This window comes from Panulirus ornatus, chromosome 11 (genome assembly GCF_036320965.1).
Source record: "Panulirus ornatus isolate Po-2019 chromosome 11, ASM3632096v1, whole genome shotgun sequence".
In the NCBI taxonomy this organism is placed as follows: Eukaryota; Metazoa; Arthropoda; class Malacostraca; order Decapoda; family Palinuridae; genus Panulirus; species Panulirus ornatus.
In genome coordinates this window covers 18,227,297-18,245,047 of record NC_092234.1, presented here as the reverse complement: position 1 = coordinate 18,245,047, position 17,751 = coordinate 18,227,297, and positions in this window count along the sequence as shown.

Below are 17,751 nucleotides of genomic sequence, written 5' to 3'. Positions count from 1 at the left end.
GAGGACAGATCCCACAGTGCCCACAAGACTGTACTGAGGACAGATCCCAGAGTGCCCACAAGACTGTACTGAGGACAGATCCCAGAGTGCCCACAAGACTGTACTGAGCACAGATCCCAGAGTGCCCACAAGACTGTACTGAGGACAGATCCCAGAGTGCCCACAAGACTGTACTGAGCACAGATCCCAGAGTGCCCACAAGACTGTACTGAGGACAGATCCCAGAGTGCCCACAAGACTGTACTGAGGACAGATCCCAGAGTGCCCACAAGACTGTACTGAGGACAGATCCCAGAGTGCCCACAAGACTGTACTGAGCACAGATCCCAGAGTGCCCACAAGACTGTACTGAGCACAGATCCCAAGTGACCACAAGACTGTACTGAGGACAACCCCAGAGTGCCACAAGACTGTACTGAGGACATCCCAGAGTGCCACAAGACTGTACTGAGGACAGATCCCAAGTGCCCACAAGACTGTACTGAGCACAGATCCCAGAGTGCCCACAAGACTGTACTGGGGGGGGGGGGGGGGGGGGGGGGGGGGGGGGGGGGGGGGGGGGGGGGGGGGGGGGGGGGGGGGGGGGGGGGGGGGGGGGGGGGGGGGGGGGGGGGGGGGGGGGGGGGGGGGGGGGGGGGGGGGGGGGGGGGGGGGGGGGGGGGGGGGGGGGGGGGGGGGGGGGGGGGGGGGGGGGGGGGGGGGGGGGGGGGGGGGGGGGGGGGGGGGGGGGGGGGGGGGGGGGGGGGGGGGGGGGGGGGGGGGGGGGGGGGGGGGGGGGGGGGGGGGGGGGGGGGGGGGGGGGGGGGGGGGGGGGGGGGGGGGGGGGAAAAAAAAAAAAAAAAAAAAAAAAAAAAAAAAAAAAAAAAAAAAAAAAAAAAAAAAAAAAAAAAAAAAAAAAAAAAAAAAAAAAAAAAAAAAAAAAAAAAAAAAAAAAAAAAAAAAAAAAAAAAAAAAAAAAAAAAAAAAAAAAAAAAAAAAAAAAAAAAAAAAAAAAAAAAAAAAAAAAAAAAAAAAAAAAAAAAAAAAAAAAAAAAAAAAAAAAAAAAAAAAAAAAAAAAAAAAAAAAAAAAAAAAAAAAAAAAAAAAAAAAAAAAAAAAAAAAAAAAAAAAAAAAAAAAAAAAAAAAAAAAAAAAAAAAAAAAAAAAAAAAAAAAAAAAAAAAAAAAAAAAAAAAAAAAAAAAAAAAAAAAAAAAACAGACTGTACTGAGAAGATCCGAGTCCACAGACGATGAGGACGATCCAAGTGCCACAAGACTGTATGAGCACAGTCCAGATGCCACAAGACTTTGAGGAACCCAAGTGCCACAAGATGATGGACGATCCCGAGTGCCACAAGACTGTACGAGCACAGATCCAGAGTGCCCCAAGCTGTACTGAGGAAGATCCCAGAGTGCCACAAGACTGTACTGAGAAGATCGATGCCACAAGACTGTACTGAGCACAGATCCCAAGTGCCACAAGACTGTACTGAGGACAGATCCAGATGCCCACAAGACTGTACTGAGGACAGATCCCAAGTGCCCCAGCTGTATGACACAGATCCCAGAGTGCCCACAAGACTGTACTGAGACAGATCCCAAGTGACCACAAGACTGTACTGAGACAGATCCGAGTGCCCACAAGACTGTACTGAGACATCCCAGATGCCACAAGACTGTACTGAGGACAGATCCCAGTCCCACAAGATGTACTGAGACAGATCCAAGTGCCACAAGACTGTTGAGCAATCCAGGTGCCCACAAGACGTATAGACAGATCAGATGCCCCAGATTATGAGACAGTCCCAATCCACAGACTGTATGAGACAGATCAAGTGCCCACAAGACTGTACTGAGGACAGATCCCAGAGTGCCCACAAGACTGTACTGAGGACAGATCCCAGAGTGCCCACAAGACTGTACTGAGGACAGATCCCAGAGTGCCCACAAGACTGTACTGAGGACAGATCCCAGAGTGCCCACAAGACTGTACTGAGCACAGATCCCAGAGTGCCCACAAGACTGTACTGAGGACAGATCCCAGAGTGCCCACAAGACTGTACTGAGCACAGATCCCAGAGTGCCCACAAGACTGTACTGAGGACAGATCCCACAGTGCCCACAAGACTGTACTGAGGACAGATCCCAGAGTGCCCACAAGACTGTACTGAGGACAGATCCCAGAGTGCCCACAAGACTGTACTGAGCACAGATCCCAGAGTGCCCACAAGACTGTACTGAGCACAGATCCCAGAGTGCCCACAAGACTGTACTGAGGACAGATCCCAGAGTGCCCACAAGACTGTACTGAGGACAGATCCCAGAGTGCCCACAAGACTGTACTGAGGACAGATCCCAGAGTGCCCACAAGACTGTACTGAGGACAGATCCCAGAGTGCCCACAAGACTGTACTGAGCACAGATCCCAGAGTGCCCACAAGACTGTACTGAGACAGATCCCAGAGTGCCACAAGACTGTACTGAGGACAGATCCCAGAGTGCCCACAAGACTGTACTGAGGACAGATCCCAGAGTGCCCACAAGACTGTACTGAGCACAGATCCCAGAGTGCCCACAAGACTGTACTGAGCACAGATCCCACAGTGCCCACAAGACTGTACTGAGGACAGATCCCAGAGTGCCCACAAGACTGTACTGAGGACAGATCCCAGAGTGCCCACAAGACTGTACTGAGGACAGATCCCACAGTGCCCACAAGACTGTACTGAGCACAGATCCCAGAGTGCCCACAAGACTGTACTGAGCACAGATCCCACAGTGCCCACAAGACTGTACTGAGGACAGATCCCAGAGTGCCCACAAGACTGTACTGAGGACAGATCCCAGAGTGCCCACAAGACTGTACTGAGCACAGATCCCAGAGTGCCCACAAGACTGTACTGAGCACAGATCCCAGAGTGCCCACAAGACTGTACTGAGCACAGATCCCAGAGTGCCCACAAGACTGTACTGAGGACAGATCCCAGAGTGCCCACAAGACTGTACTGAGCACAGATCCCAGATCCCACAGTGACCACAAGACTGTACTGAGGACAGATCCCAGAGTGCCCACAAGACTGTACTGAGGACAGATCCCAGAGTGCCCACAAGACTGTACTGAGCACAGATCCCAGAGTGCCCACAAGACTGTACTGAGGACAGATCCCAGAGTGACCACAAGACTGTACTGAGCACAGATCCCACAGTGCCCACAAGACTGTACTGAGCACAGATCCCAGAGTGCCCACAAGACTGTACTGAGCACAGATCCCACAGTGACCACAAGACTGTACTGAGGACAGATCCCAGAGTGCCCACAAGACTGTACTGAGGACAGATCCCAGAGTGCCCACAAGACTGTACTGAGCACAGATCCCACAGTGCCCACAAGACTGTACTGAGGACAGATCCCAGAGTGCCCACAAGACTGTACTGAGCACAGATCCCAGAGTGACCACAAGACTGTACTGAGCACAGATCCCACAGTGACCACAAGACTGTACTGAGGACAGATCCCAGAGTGCCCACAAGACTGTACTGAGGACAGATCCCAGAGTGCCCACAAGACTGTACTGAGGACAGATCCCAGAGTGCCCACAAGACTGTACTGAGCACAGATCCCAGAGTGACCTGGTCGGAGTGAGGAAAATTTGAGTCGTTCCCACGACCTGACGTTCACGGTACGCTGGGCCTGTCCCCGGGGGGGGGGGGGGGGGGGGGGGGGGTCACACCACATGGCAGGGCCTCACCACCACCACACTGTGGCTCTGTCAACACCGCTACTTCCACCCCCCTTCCTTCAACCACCTGGGGAAGAAGACACAATCAAGAGATATGAGGCACAGAGCATGTCACCCGCCTGGGCTGGGGACACACGCCGGGCAACACTGCAGGTAACATGTTCGCTCGCTGGAGTACGTCCAGAGATGCACAACAAAAACAATGACACCGTCAAGAAAGACGTCTTCATACAGGAGGGGAAGATGCCTCCAGATTACACTGGTTTTAGTAAATGAGAAAATGTTAACTGCTTCTCCGTTGGTCGGGAGTGGGGGACGACGAGACCATAAACCAGTTCCACGCAGAGCCACGGGCCATCACAGGATGTGCAGCAAAAACATCAAAAGACAACGTGAGAAAACCTTTCGTTCGCCATGAATGTCTGGGTCGAATGAAGAAGTGGAGTGCACCACCGACAACCTCCACCAGCCTCTCAGACGAACACCAAGTCTCTAGTGTCCGTAAACTATTCGAATCCTGTATACAACTACGACCCAAGCCACACATACGTGTGTAGCTACAGTACTGTGCGGGTAGGGAGTCGTACAGCCGTGTGTGGTGGAGTGGTTAGCTCTGCCACCCAGGCACGACTCACACATACCCGGGCTCCAAGTCCCGCTCAGGACAGATGGCTCACAACCAAGCCAACTGCTGCTCATCATTCCACTCAGGGATGGACGATGAATGTGTATACTTAACTATATACATCGGGTGTTATTGGACGCCACCTACCCGCGGTTACACCACAAGTGATGTTACCTTCGGCTAGGCTGTGTCGTTACGTTACCGTCTCGTTTGTATCCAAAGACTCCAAGCTGTAGCGCTCCTATTACAGGGGTTCTGGGGACATATATATATATATATATATATATATATATATATATATATATATATATATATATATATATATATATATATATATATATATATATATCCCCAGAGCCCCTGTAATAGGAGCGCTACAGCTTAGAAACTTTGGTGGACGCGCTAGTGAGGAAATGATGAACATCTTCTGAGAGAGATGTGCTGCGTTGGAGGCCACAACTCCGTCGTCCACAACACCAATACTGTGGCCGGTGGTGGTGTGTGTGGGGTTCTCACGGGTGATGCAGGCTGGTGCAGGCCAGCAGCATTACCTGCAGGTACTGGCATCACAGACGGCAGGCCGACCCCTGATGAGTCTCGTCTGCACGAAGTGTCCGGCCGATGTGCCGCGAGGGGAAGGGACTCTCCGAAGTCCTGCCTCATTGTCTCTCTGGTCCCCCAGTTGGCGTGTGGAGCGTCCCCTGCCTGGGGTCATCACCTGCCAACTACTGATGTAACCTACCGTCATAAACCCTCGAACCCTGGACCAGCAGTCTATACCTCTGCCCACAGTGCCACCCACGCCTCCATCACTGGGAAGCACCGCTGCGGTAGATGCCTTCACGGGTATGACCTGCGCTGCACGTCCCTCTGTCCATGACGGATGTACTCACTGCTGTATACGTCACGCCTCCACTTGGAACGGAACACCCAACGCATCCTCCCAGACGCTCACACTCCCAGCACGAACTGCCAACAAGCAACAGAACAAGATACACAGTCCCACCGTGCACCACCTCCCCTGACCACTCCTCACAACACCACTACCACACGACACCACTGGCTTTTGTGAACATACACACACACACACACACACACACACACACACACACACACACACACCTCCCAAACCTGCTACAGTAACATGACGTACATACAACCCTCATCCGCTAATCATTATGCACCTTCTCGTGATCCATATATATATATATATATATATATATATATATATATATATATATATATATATATATATATATATATATATATATATACATTCCCTTATTTAAGAAATTCAACTGCATTACCATATACTTTGTTTACTCTCACCTTCATCATTCTACACTCAATCTGTTCTGGTGTTTCTTTACGCAAGTTTATTTTCTAAGCTCACTTACTCTTACCACTCTCTTCTCCTTCATGATGTTTCCTGTCTTCTAAAGACGTCTACAAATCTTCACCTTCGCCTCCACAAGATAGTGATCAGACATCCCACCAGCTGCCTCTCTCGACGTATTCACATCCAAAATTTTCCCTTTTACACTCTTAGTAAGCAGTATGTAATCCAATGACTCTCGTTGACTATATATCCTACCCACATAAGTGTACTTGTGTATATTCATCTATTTATGCCAGGTATTCCCAATCACTAGTGCGATATTACCGTACAACACCACATGCTGTTCACCATCTTCATTGGCATAACTGAATACCCCATGCCCGTCAGTTATGCCCTCAAATGCCCCATTACGAACCTTCGCATTTGAATCATCCATCGCTAATGCCCGGTCTCGTGCACCAATACGGTTGACACGCTCACTCGGCTGTTACCAAAACACTTGTCTTTCATGATCTTTCTTCATATGGCCAGGTGCATAATCATTTACTCTCCCAATCTACTTTCATTTTTACTCTTATCAGCCTGAAGCTCACTTCTTTACACTCACCTACTCCTCCAGCTCCTGCATCAGCAGTAGTGCTACCCCTTCCTTAGATTTTGCCCTCACGCCTGCCTTCAGTCCCAAGACATTTTCAAACGATTCTTCCCTTTATGCTCGTGAGCTTTGTTTCTCTCAGAGCCAGAACGTCCTGGTTCTTTCCTGAAACATCGTAGCCTTCTCTCCTTTCATCGCATCTTGGTTACGTTTAGACACCCCAGCCTGAGCCCTCCAGAGGGATGAGCACTCGACACTTGCCTCCTTCTTCTGCTCCGCCTGCCAGAAATTGAAATACATGAAGGAGCGGGGAGGAGGGTCTCCAACCCCCCGCTCCAGCTTCATTTAGCCTCCTACAACAGTCAGGGAATGGGGATAGGGGAGAAAGAATACTTCCCACGTATTCCCTGCGTGTCGTAGAAGGCGACTAAAAGGAGAGGGAGCGGGGAGCTGGAAATCCTCCCCTCTCGTTTTTTTTTTTTAATTTTCCAAAAGAAGGAACAGAGAAGGGGGCCAGGTGAGGATATTCCAAAAAAGGCCTAGTCCTCTGTTCTTAACGCTACCTCGCTAACGCGGGAAATGGCGAATAGTATGAAAGAAAGGTGTATATATATATATATGATCATTGTTAGTTGCAGTGATCAGAAGATACTACAGATATCACAAGGCATTAGAGAGAAAGCGTGTGTCATCAGCCTCCAGACGAACATGACCACAGCCAGACACATGTGTGATGGGTCGACTATAAGACGTAGTGTCAGGCACACGGTCCTACTGCTGAGTGTCAGGAACACGGTCCTACTGCTGAGTGTCAGGAACACGGACCCACTTTGCGAAGGTCTGAGAGAATCAGACGAGCCCAACCTGACCCCAGCTCCACATCCGGACGACAACGGTCTCGCTTGGCCCTTAGGGTATTCAGTGATGTACTCTCTATTCTCCTGCCTGGTGTAATATTGTTCCTCTGTATTTCATTCAAGTGTAAGTTTTTGCTATTCTATGTTTCCATATGTTATATTTAGATTGCACTACCCTTCATGAGGATTTGTTTAGTTTTCATTTACTTTTATGTTTCTATGAGCTGTTTTTTTCCGAATGTTTTTATATCTTACTTATCCAAGTTTTGTGACGCAATTTTTATCTTTTTGTACATTCTTGATGATGCCTCTGTGAAGTTTGTGCGCCCATTTAATGGCAGAATGATACTGAGAAAATTAACTTACACTAATATATATATATATATATATATATATATATATATATATATATATATATATATATATATATATATAAATATATATTTGAGGACAATATGTGGTGTGAGGTGGTTTGATCGAGTAAGTAATGAAAGGGTAAAAGAGATGTGTGGTGATAAAAAACGAGTGTGGTTGAAAGAGCCGAAGAGGATGTTTTGAAATGGTTTGGTCACTTGGGGAGAATGAGTGAGGAAAGATTGACCAAGAGGATATATGTGTCAGAGGTGGAGGGAACGAGGAGAAGCGGGAGACCAAATTGGAGGTGGAAAGATAGAGTAACATTCCTTCACCCCGTGATGCTCCTCTTACAAATCCTTTAGCTCTTCCCGTAATCTCTTTTCACACAGCCCAAAAACCGCTTCTTTCTCTGGACACAAGCAAGGCTTATGCTCCTGATGACATCCATCCCCGTGGACTGAAAGACTGTGTCTCTGAACTTGCCCCTGTGCTTGCTCGTCTGTTCCGTTTCTGTTTAAAAACCAAAACATTTCCTTCTCCTTGGAAACATGGAATGATACATCCCATCACTAAGAAGGGTGACCGTTCTGACCCCTCTAATTATCGTCCTGTTGTTTTGACATCTACCATTTCCAAAGTCTTTGAATCCTTCAACTTCCATATCCTAAGTACCTCGAAAATCACAGTCTTCTCTCTGATCACCAGTAAGGCTTCGGTAAGGCGAGATCCCCTGGTCATGTTCTTTCCTATCTTACTAATGTCTCATCATCATCCCTGAAAGATATTGTAGAATCCTATATAAATGCCTTTGTAAACTCCAAAGATTTTTACAAGTTGTGGCATCGGGATCTCATCTCCAAACTCCGCTCTGATGGCTTCCCTTCCTCAATTTGCTCGTACATATTTAGCTTCCACTCTGGCTGAGCGATCTCCTTGGTTGTTGATGGGTCTGCCTCATCCCCTTTCTCCATTAACAGCGATGTTCCTCAAGGCCCTGTCATGTCTCCTACACCTTTTATTTCTATCACCGATTTCCCTTTTTTTCCTCCACAAATAACCCCAGTGCACGTACGATAAGCTGACGACTCAACAATGCATTTCTCCACATCCTCAATTCTGCTCCGTCTTCTCTCACTCCATTATATCTCGTCTTGACACAACTTCCTCAATAAACACAGACTTGAACAATATTAATCTGTGGTTAGACGAAGTCTAGTTAAGTTTGAAGCCTTCAGGACCCAGTTTCTGCCCATCTCACCCTCGAACATTCTTCGTAACTTTTCTCTCGTTTGACGGAATTGTGATTTCACCTCTTGACTCAGTAAACATATTTGGTTATACTGTAATTGCGACACTACCTTGGAAACCTCACTTTACAGCTAAGGCTGCCTCTGAGAAACTAGTAAGACATTAAATGCTTCTTGTAATCAAAATGTGACAAATAAGGATATTTAGATTTAGTATTGCCCTATTCTCACAACTTAGCTAATCTAAATCATGTTCTAAAAAACAGTGCTTGTAATGTTGCTTTCCAGCACAATAACACCATCAGTAAGACCTTATTAGATAGTAGGCCAAATCATACCGTCAAATGCAAGGCATGTAAATGTATATTTATATGAGCCAGAGAGGAAAAGCTGTCACGGAATGGTGTTACTGGCACACCGTCATGCAGGACGCAGGGATGACCACAAAAATGCGATCGCTAAACATGGTCATGAAAATGATCAGCTCAAAGATCTTGAATTCCAGTAATTTCATTACCCTCTGCTGATTATGCCACACACAACGTCATTAGATCTGTCATAATTTCTAATACTAACAACATTAATTTGTCCCCGTGTAAGTTTAAAGCCCATCCTAGCATTAACCAAATCATTATGAGAGAATTGACGAAACACGAAAACATAAAAAAGTTGTTCAAGACACACCCAGCTACGTAGGTCAACCCCCGCCACGTGACCCCCCTTAATCACTCTCCCTTACAACGGTTACTGCCAGACAAAGCAGACAGTGGTTGGTCTGTACAGATTGGTGTTGGACGGCGGGAACCAAGTGTGATGTGGGGACTGGAATAACTTTGTTAAGTACCGGCACCTGATGAGGTGGATTGTCTCCACGAAACATGTCGTGCCACAGGTAGAGAAAAATTACTTGTTAAATGAAATCATATGAACTACCGAAGTGTGATCTCATCTTCATTACACACACACACACACACACACACACACACACATATATATATATATATATATATATATATATATATATATATATATATATATATATATATATATATATATATATATATATATGTGTGTGTGTGTGTGTGTGTGTGTGTGTGTGAACCATGAAGGAAATGTCAAAGCAGGAAATTTTGCTTAAGCACTTTCGTGTATGAAAATGCGTCAGAAGTGGAGGGAAAGATAAGAACAGGATGATCAAATTGGAGATGGAAGGATGTAGTGAAAAAGATTTTGAGAGATGGGGCCGTGAACATGCAGGAATGTAAAAGACGTACATGGAATAGAGTGAACTGGAACGATGTGGTATACCGGGGTCGACGTGCTCTAAATGGACTGAACCAGGGCATGTGAAGCGTGTAGGGTTTGAGTTTACAGCTTTCAGGTAAGTGGTAGCGATTAGAATACTGTGGCAGATATCCATATATATATATATATATATATGTGTGTGTGTGTGTGTGTGTGTGTGTGTGTGTATGTATGTATATATATTCCTATGAGTCCACGGGGAAAATGAAACACGAAAAGTTCCCAAGTGTACTTTCGTGTAATAATCACATCATCAGGGGAGACACAAGAGAGAGATATAACAGTCAGTTGATATACATCGAAGAGACGAAGCTAGGTCCTAGCTTCGTCTCTTCGATGTATATCAACTGACTGTTATATTTCTCTCTTGTGTCTCCCCTGATGATGTGATTATTACACGAAAGTGCACTTGGGAACTTTTCGTGTTTCATTTTCCCTGTCATAGGAATATCTTGATCACGCGCAAAATTGTGATCCTTTCCAATATATATATATATATATATATATATATATATATATATATATATATATATATATATATATATATATGTATATTTATATATATATGGGGTGTCTAAATGTGTATGGATGTAACCAAGATGAGAAAAAAGGAGAGATATGTAGTATGTTTGAGGAAAGGAACCTGGATGTTTTGGCTCTGAGTGAAACGAAGCTCAAGGGTAAAGAAGAAGAGTGGTTTGGGAATGTCTTAGGAGTAAAGTCAGTCGTTAGTGAGAGGACAAGAGCAAGGGAAGGAGTAGCACTACTCCTGAAACAGGAGTGGTGGGAGTATGTGATAGAGTGTAAGAAAGTAAACTCTAGATTGATATGCGTAAAACTGAAAGTGGATGGAAAGAGATGGGTGATTATTGGTGCATATGCACCTGGGCATGAGAAGAAAGATCATGAGAGGCAAGTGTTTTGGGAGCAGCTGAGTGATTGTGTTAGTAGTTTTGATGTATGAGACCGGGTTATAGTGTTGGGTGATTTGAATGCAAAGGTGAGTAATGGGGCAGTTGAGGGAATAATTGGTATACATGGGGTGTTCAGTGTTGTAAATGGAAATGGTGAAGAGCTTGTAGATTTGTGCGCTGAAAAAGGACTAGTGTTTGGGAATACCTGGTTTGAAAAGGGAAATATACATAAGTATACGTATGTAGGTAGGAGAGATGGTCAGAGAGCGTTATTGGATTACGTTTTAATTGATAGGCGCGTGAAAGAGACTTTTGGATGTTAATGTGCTGAGAGGTGCAACTGGAGGGATGTCTGATCATTATATATATATATATATATATATATATATATATATATGTATATATATATATATATATATATATATATATATATATATATATATATATATATATATATATGCATGTATGTATATTATTGTTATTATTATAATACTTTGTCGCTGTCTCCCGCGTTAGCGAGGTAGCGCAAGGAAACAGACGTAAGAATGGCCCAACCCACCCACATACACATGTATATACGTACATGTCCACAAACGCACATATACATGCCTATACATCTCAACATATACACATATATATACACACACAGACATATACATATATACGCATGTACATAATTCATACTGTCTGCCCTTATTCATTCTCGTCGCCACCCTGCCTTACATGAAATGAAAACCCCCTCCCCCCGCATGTGCACAAGGTAGCGCTAGGAAAAGACAACAAAGGCAACATTCGTTCACACTCATTCTCTGGCTGTCATGTATAATGCACCGAAACCACAGCTCCCTTTCCACATCCAGGCCCCACAAAACTTTCCTTGGTTTACCCCAGACGCTTCACATACCCTGGTTCAATCCATTGACAGCACGTCGACCCCGGTATACCACATCGTTCCAATTCACTCTGTTCCTTGCACGCCTTTCACCCTCCTGCATGTTCAGGCACCGATCACTCAAAATCTTTTTCACTCCATCTTTCCACCTCCAATTTGGTCTTCCACTTCTCGTTCCCTCCACCTCTGACACATATATCCTCTTGGTCAATCTTTCCTCACTCATTCTCCATGTCACCAAACCATTTCAAAACACCCTCTTCTGCTCTCTCAACCACACTCTTTTTATTACCACACATCTCTCATACCCGTTCATTGCTTACTCGATCAAACCACCTCACACCACATACTGTCCCCAGACATCTCATTTCCAGCACATCCACCCTCCTCCGCACAACTCTATCTATAGCCCACGCCTCGCAACCATACAACATTGTTGAAAACACTATTCCTTCAAACATACCCATTTTTGCTCTCCAAGATAACGTTCTCGACATCCACACATTTTTCAACGCTGCCAGAACTTTCGCCCCCTCCCCCACCCTATGATTCACTTCCGCTTCCATGGTTCCATCCGCTGCCAAATCCACTCCCAGATATCTAAAACACTTCACTTCCTTCAGTTTTTCTCCTTTCAAACTTACCTCCCAATTGACTTGTCCCTCAGCCCTACTGTACCTAATAACCTTGCTCTTATTCACATTTGCTCTCAGCTTTTTTCTTTCACACTCTTTACCAAACTCAGTCACCAGCTTCTGCAGTTTCTCACCCGAATCAGCCACCAGTGCTGTATCATCAGCGAACAACAACTGACTCATTTCCCAAGCTCTGTCATCCACAACAGGCTGCATACTTGCCCCTCTTTCCAAAACTCTTGCATTCACCTCCCTCAAAACCCCATCCATAAACAAATTAAACAACCATGGAGACATCACACACCCCTGCCGCAAACCTACATTCACTGAGAACCAGTCACTTTCCTCTCTGCAGAAGCTGGTGACTGAGTTTGGTAAGGTGTGTGAAAGAAGAAAGTTGAGAGTAAATGTGAATAAGAGCAAGGTTATTAGGTACAGTAGGGTTGAGGGTCAAGTCAATTGGGAGGTAAATTTGAATGGAGAAAAACTGGAGGAAGTGAAGTGTTTTAGATATCTGGGAGTGGATTTGGCAGCGGATGGAACCATGGAGGCGGAAGTGAATCATCGGGTTGGGGAGGGGGCGAAAATTCTGGGAGCCTTGAAGAATGTGTGGAAGTCGAGAACATTACCTCGGAAAGCAAAAATGAATGGGTATGTTTGAAGGAATAGTGGTTCCAACAATGTTGTATGGTTGCGAGGCGTGGGCTATGGATAGAGTTGTGCGCAGGAGGATGGATGTGCTGGAAATGAGATGTTTGAGGACAATATGTGGTGTGAGTTGGTTTGATCGTATAAGTAATAATAGGGTAAGAGAGATGTGTGGTAATAAAAAGAGTGTGGTTGAGAGAGCAGAAGAGGGTGTTTTGAAATGGTTTGGTGACATGGAGAGAATGAATGAGGAAAGATTGACCAAGGGGATATATGTGTCAGAGGTGGAAGGAACGAGAAGTGGGAGACCAAATTGGAGGTGGAAAGATGGAGTGAAAAAGATTTTGAGTGATCGGTGCCTGAACATGCAGGAGGGTGAAAGGCGTGCAAGGAATAGAGTAAATTGGAACGATGTGGTATACCGGGGTCGACGTGCTGTCAATGGATTGAACCAGGGCATGTGAAGCGTCTGGGGTAAACCATGGAATGTTTTGTAGGGTCTGGATGTGGAAAGTGAGCTGTGGTTTCGGTGCATTATTACATGACAGCTAGTGACTGAGTGTGAACGAATGGGGCCTTTGTTGTCTTTTCCTAGCGCTACCTCGCACACATGAGGGGGGAGGGGGCTGTTATTCCATGTGTGGCGATGTGGTGGTGGGGAATGAATAAAGGAAGACAGTATGAATTATGTACATGTGTATATATGTATATGTCTGTGTGTGTATATATATGTATACGTTGAGATGTATAGGTATGTATATTTGCGTGTGTGGACGTGTATTTATGTACATGTGTATGTGGGTGGGTTGGGCCATTATTTCGTCTGTTGCCTTGCGCTACCTCGCTAACGCGGGAGACAGCGACAAAGCAAAATATATATATATATATATATATATATATATATATATATATATATATATATATATATATATATATATATATATATATATATATATATATATATATTGTTAGGAACATTTGTGTGTGAGCCCACATGTTCGTCTCTATATATGTGTATGTGACTTTTTGGTTGCGGTGTAAAGTGATGTTTTATGGGAGGACGACCGAGGGGAGAGCCGGACCATCAGGTCTGCTGCGTTCCAACGCCTCAGGAGATTCGAGATGGCCGCTCGGACCACAACACTTGGACCTTACATCCGAGGCACCAGGTCAAGTTGGGAGGTCGGCCTACGGCCTCCTGTACAGCGTCGTCGCTGTCAGGACAAGAGGAGGTTGAGCTTTAGGCAAGATGTGGGACGGATTTAGGATCCTTCAGCCAACCAGCATTTTCACGGATAGCCCCTCCTCCAATCACCGACGGACCTGTGGCCCTCCAGCCAAGTAGGAGTGGCACTTGGAGCCACCCTCCTCCAATCACCACTGGGCCTTAGGCCCATAACCAATCAAGGGTGACATCATAGGATAACAAGGCGGACGCAAGTCCCGTGTCTGTAATACAAACCTCTGACTCCCCGCTGAGTCTTGATTCCTTCAGCAGTCCCGAGCCCAGCAAGGTAATGTAGGCTTTCCCTGTCTCGAACCCTGTAGCCACCGCTGCCCCAGTTTGTAAGATGTTTACTGTGTCAAGTCAGGTTTAGCTAAGTGTAACGATGATGTTTACTGTGTCACGTCAGGTTTAGCTAAGTGTAACGATGATGTTTACTGTGTCACGTCAGGTTTAGCTAAGTGTAACGATGATGTTTACTGTGTCACGTCAGGTTTAGCTAAGTGTAATGTTATCGGACAAAGTGTCATAAAGGAAAGAGATCTCCTGGCTTGAAATCTTATCTGGAATGTTAACTCATGTTCAATGTTAACTCATGTTCAATGTTAACTCATGTTCAGTGTTAACTCATGTTCAGTGTTAAACTCATGTTCAATGTTAACGTCAATGATTCATGCCTGATTTATGTGCTTATCTTTGTACACTTGAATTCTTTCATTATAAGTAGATTTAATGTAATGCTGGTGTTTAATTCAATCCCATAACTTTATCATGGTGTTATCCTGAGTTGTGCAACTTAAATCTAACGTCCTTGCAAACACGAGGATCACTATAGTATTTGTAACATATGTTACGGGTCACCTTGCTTGAATAAGTATTGAGTTCGTAACATTCGTAACAAGGTATTCGTGGAAGGTATTAAGAATATATGGTGTGGGAGGCAAGTTGTTAGAAGCGGTGAAAAGTTTTTATCGAGGATGTAAGGCATGTGTACGTGTAGGAAGAGAGGAAAGTGATTGGTTCTCAGTGAATGTAGGTTTGCGGCAGGGGTGTGTGATGTCTCCATGGTTGTTTAATTTGTTTATGGATGGGGTTGTTAGGGAGGTGAATGCAAGAGTTTTGGAAAGAGGGGCAAGTATGAAGTCTGTTGGGGATGAGAGAGCTTGGGAAGTGAGTCAGTTGTTGTTCGCTGATGATACACCGCTGGTGGCTGATTCATGTGAGAAACTGCAGAAGCTGGTGACTGAGTTTGGTAAAGTGTGTGAAAGAAGAAAGTTAAGAGTAAATGTGAATAAGAGCAAGGTTATTTGGTACAGTAGAGTTGGGGGTCAAGTCAATTGGGAGGTAAGTTTGAATGGAGAAAAACTGGAGGAAGTAAAGTGTTTTAGATATCGGAGTGGATCTGGCAGCGGATGGAACTATGGAAGCGGAAGTGGATCATAGGGTGGGGAAGGGGACGAAATTTCTGGGAGCCTTGAAGAATGTGTGGAAGTCGAGAACATTATCTCGGAAAGCAAAAATGGGTATGTTTGAAGGAATAGTGGTTCCAACAATGTTGTATGGTTGCGAGGCGTGGGCTGTGGATAGAGTTGTGCGCAGGAGGATGGGTGTGCTGGAAATGAGATGTTTGAGAACAATGTGTGGTGTGAGGTGGTTTGATCGAGTAAGTAACGTAAGGGTGAGAGAGATGTGTGGAAATAAAAAGAGCGTGGTTGAGAGAGCAGAAGAGGGTGTTTTGAAATGGTTTGGGCACATGGAGAGAATGAGTGAAGAAATATTGACCAAGAGGATATATGTGTCGGAGGTGGAGGGAACGAGGAGAAGTGGGAGACCAAATTGGAGGTGGAAAGATGGAGTGAAAAAGATTTTGTGTGATCGGGGCCTGAACATGCAGGAGGGTGAAAGGAGGGCAAGGAATAGAGTGAATTGGATCGATGTGGTATACCGGGATTGACGTGCTGTCAGTGGATTGAATCAGGGCATGTGAAGCGTTTGGGGTAAACCATGGAAAGCTGTGTAGGTATGTATATTTGCGTGTGTGGACGTATCTATATACATGTGTATGGGGGTGGGTTGGGCCATTCCTTTCGTCTGTTTCCTTGCGCTACCTCGCAAACGCGGGAGACAGCGACAAATATATATATATATATATATATATATATATATATATATATATATATATATATATATATATATATATATATATATATTGTCCCTGGGGATAGGGGAGAAAGAATACTTCCCACGTATTCCCTGCGTGTCTTAGAAGGCGACTAAAAGGGGAGGGAGCGGGGGGCTGGAAATCCTCCCCTCTCGTTTTTTTTTTTTTTTTTTCTTTTTAATTTTCCAAAAGAAGGAACAGAGGGGGCCAGGTGAGGATATTCCAAAAAAGGCCCAGTCCTCTGTTCCTAACGCTACCTTGCTAACGCGGGAAATGGCGAATAGTTTAAAAGAAAGAAAAAGAATATATATATATATATATATATATATATATATATATATATATATATATATATATATATATATATATATATATATATCCCTAGGGATAGGGGTAAAGGAATACTACCCACGTATTCCCCGCATGTCGTAGAAGGCGAGTAAAAGGTGTGTGTGTTGGGGGGGGGGGGGGGGGCTGGACATCCTCCCCTCCCATTTTACTTTTCCACAAGAAGGAAGAGGATCTGTCTCTCAGGGTCAGTCACCTGTCGTGTGCAGAACCTTAAGTTGACCGTGATGAGCTAGATGCACAGTCACCACTGAAATAAAGGAAAAAAGAAACAGTGAGCACTTTCCATATTAAATGCTCCAGTCACAAACAAAAGTCTACATCCTGGCCAGGCCTACATTGAAGTAAAGATAGGTTAATAAAAAGAAAAGAGACGTGGAGAGAATTTACGAGTTGTGGAGGAAGTGATCAACCTGTTTTTTTTGTTTGTTTTTTTTCAAGTGTCAGATCACGTTTACTGGGAGAAGACATGAAAAGGTAAAGTGTTCCCAAACTTCAAGGTGGAGGGAAAGATACAGTTATCAAGACGGCCCACCTTCGTGTGTGTGTGTTTGTGTTATATCACATTATATGGAATAATCTTTCCATTTTTTTGATAAGTTAGTGTCAGAAACAGGCGAACAATGGCCTTATTTGTACACCTGCAATCTGTAGTGACCGTGTATGATGTACTGACACTAGATTATGTCATCCATAACCAAGCAACACTCACTTAGTTCCTCACCTGGGCCTGGGGTCACCTCACCACCCCTCCCTCCCGTATACCACATCTAACCACTTCACGCTATCCAGTCCACCCACTTAATAACTGTCTTCTAATTATGTGGTTGTGTACACTGCTGTTCTCGACTACCTCAGATGTCCTGGTCATGCCACAGTCCCTG